Source organism: Anser anser, assembly GCF_964211835.1.
Source record: "Anser anser genome assembly, chromosome: 1".
Taxonomy (NCBI): domain Eukaryota; kingdom Metazoa; phylum Chordata; class Aves; order Anseriformes; family Anatidae; genus Anser; species Anser anser.
The window spans coordinates 51,897,917-51,900,857 of record NC_139720.1 but is presented as its reverse complement, the minus strand read 5'-3'; positions in this window follow the sequence as shown (position 1 = coordinate 51,900,857).

Genomic DNA, 2,941 nt, shown 5'->3' with positions numbered 1-2,941 from the left:
TTACAGTGAACTGGAAAAAAAAAATCCCAAGTACATGAAGTTTCTTCCCAAGAGTAAATGTTATTTTTAATTGGTGAAAAATAGAGCATGCTAATTCTATCAAATCAGTGAATGAATTACATATGTGACTATGTTCACCTGATTAGGGTAATGCTTATAAAGATGAATTTGAGAAGGGAAATTTAAACATCTAAAGACAATTATTATTTGAACGTTATTTGTGCAGCAAACTCTATAAGAACTGTACTCTATTAACATTGGAATATTTCTCATGTCAGTTTTTAAAACTCATGCATTGCTGAAGTACTCTCCAAAATATCTTCTGTTGTCGTCCATAGTCTTCACAAATTTTATTTGCCTAGCTAACAGCAAAAATATCTACACATCCTGTCCTATAAAAAAAGATGAGTACCCCTCTATTTTTTATTTTTTTTTTCTGAAAAGCATGACATTGCTAAGGATTAAAAATTGCCTGTCCCCCTATTTGCAGTTAAGGCAGATTCTGTGTTCCAGTTCTCTTTGGTAGAGAAAAATAGATAAACTTTCCTTAATTCAAACATGAAAGAAGCAAGAGAAACAAAATAAATACATATATAAATAAATAAAAATTCCACCTGAACACACACACACACACACAAATATATATATATATATATATATTTCCTGTGAGATTGATCAACATTGTCACAGGTAGCCCATAGAGTTGTTTCATCCATCCATGGACATGGTCCTGGGCAGCCTGCTGTAGGTGGCCTTTCTCGAGCAGGGGTGAGTTGGAGAAGACGAGATCCCTGCCAACCTCAGCCACTCTGTTATTTTGTGATTTTGTGATAATACTGTATATATATATTTTTTAGGTATCCATTACCATTTGCTTGTCTAAATCTGTTGCAGTTTAAAAAAGCCACATGATCACAATGTTGCGGACTTTCATGCTAATGTTTTCAGTCACATTCAGAATTAGTCTTGTCCTACATTTAATAATATCATGCAAAAGACCTAATGTGAGCAAAAGATATATCCTATACCTCAGTGATATTAAAAAATAAAACATAAAATAAAATAAAACAAAACAAAACAAAATTAAAATAAAATAAAATAAAATAAAATAAAATAAAATAAAATAAAATAAAATAAAATAAAATAAATAAAATAAAATAAAATAAAAAGAGGAGAAATTAATTAAAAATACTTCTAGTACTACATCATGAAAGTATACAATAAATCATAATGTCAACTTAAGTCTTTTTCTTTGAACTAAATCTAAGGTGTTATTGTCTAGGGTTTCTGAGCAACTCATTCTCTAAACTGCTTATTTAAGTTAATGTGCAAAAGGTTATTCATGCTTCAGTGCTTCTATATCAGCTTTTACTGAAAGGTTGTTTTCAGGTCTATTTTTATTATGTTTGCTGACTGATTAATATTTCACTTCTTAGCAGCAATTGAAAGAAAACTTGGGATGATAAAACAAATTAAACTATAAGCCTTCATCATACTTGGATTGCTGCCCAAGAGTTATGTAAGTCAGACAAATAATCAACATGCGATATGGACTTTATCAACAGACATTTTAGGTGAATGTGTTATGGAAATAACTTTATGTTAAATTTTTAATTTTTAATTTTTTTATTTATAACTACATAACAACAATAGTAATTTAATAATAATTTCAAAAGTAAGATCTACAATGTCAAACATCAAATCCGATGATATCCTATATTAATAACAGCATATGAATAGACTTATTTTCTTTAGCAAAAACAAGAACTTTAAAAGAATATGCCTAGGAAGCAGTGCATGCAGCTGAACTGGCTGAACCTCACAATAGTAGGCCCCTGCATTCGAACTTTACAGGCAGTTCTTGAATAAGCGAACGATATCTATACCGTAGTGAAAACCAATAAGCAGTTCTATTTCCATTCAAAAGGTGTTAGGTGGTCCACTTCATCGTGATATGCCGTTACAGTACAACACTTAAAATGCAGAGCAGGACATAGCTTTAATTTGAATAGGGTAAGAAGAGAAGTGTATGTGGGTAAGGTGTACTGTGTCATTAGGAATATTCAGCCAGTCTGGGCAGTTGTCCTCAAGAGCAAGATAGAAATCTACTGTCTGATTAAATGTTCTGCTCCCAGGAAATCACACCCTGAAGACCAATTTTCACAAAAAAAACAAAAAAAAAAAACAAAAAAAACCATTTAAAATAGCAGCTAGATAGACAGAAAGTGACAGAGATATGCTTTAAAATGTTAAATGTATACACAGATAAGATCACTTCTACTATATCAACATATATTATGATGTATATATTTAGAAACACATATAAAAGACTACGGACGAAGACTAATGTATGATTTTGAACTGCTATTTCCCTCACACCAACATGAAAAAGCCTCTTTTTAGTGCAAGAAAATAGAACTTTTTCTCAAATGTTCCTTCAATGAAAATGGCAATATGTATGTAGAACTGACACAAAAACTTCACCATACTACTGGCAATCACTCATCAACTTAGCACATTGATATTCACATCAACTGCATTATCACTATTATTCTGGGCCTTATCAGTGTATGAGATGGTGCACTATACTATTGTACAGAAAGATGAGTATATCTAAGCAATAATTATGTAAACGATTATGGAATTATCCTTTGTCTGAGAAAGACATTAATATAGAAAATTGTGTGAAAGGAGCCTTTTCCTCTATGGAGGATGTCATAGAATCATAGAATCATAGAATATCCCGAGTTGGAAGGGACCCATAAGGATCATCAAGTCCAACTCCTGGCACCGCACAGGTCTACCCAAAAGTTTAGACCAAGTGACTAAGTGCACAGTCCAAATGCTTCTTAAATTCAGACAGGCTTGGTGCGGTGACTACTTCACTGGGGAGCCTGTTCCAGTGTGCGACCACCCTCTCGGTGAAGAACCTCTTCCTGAT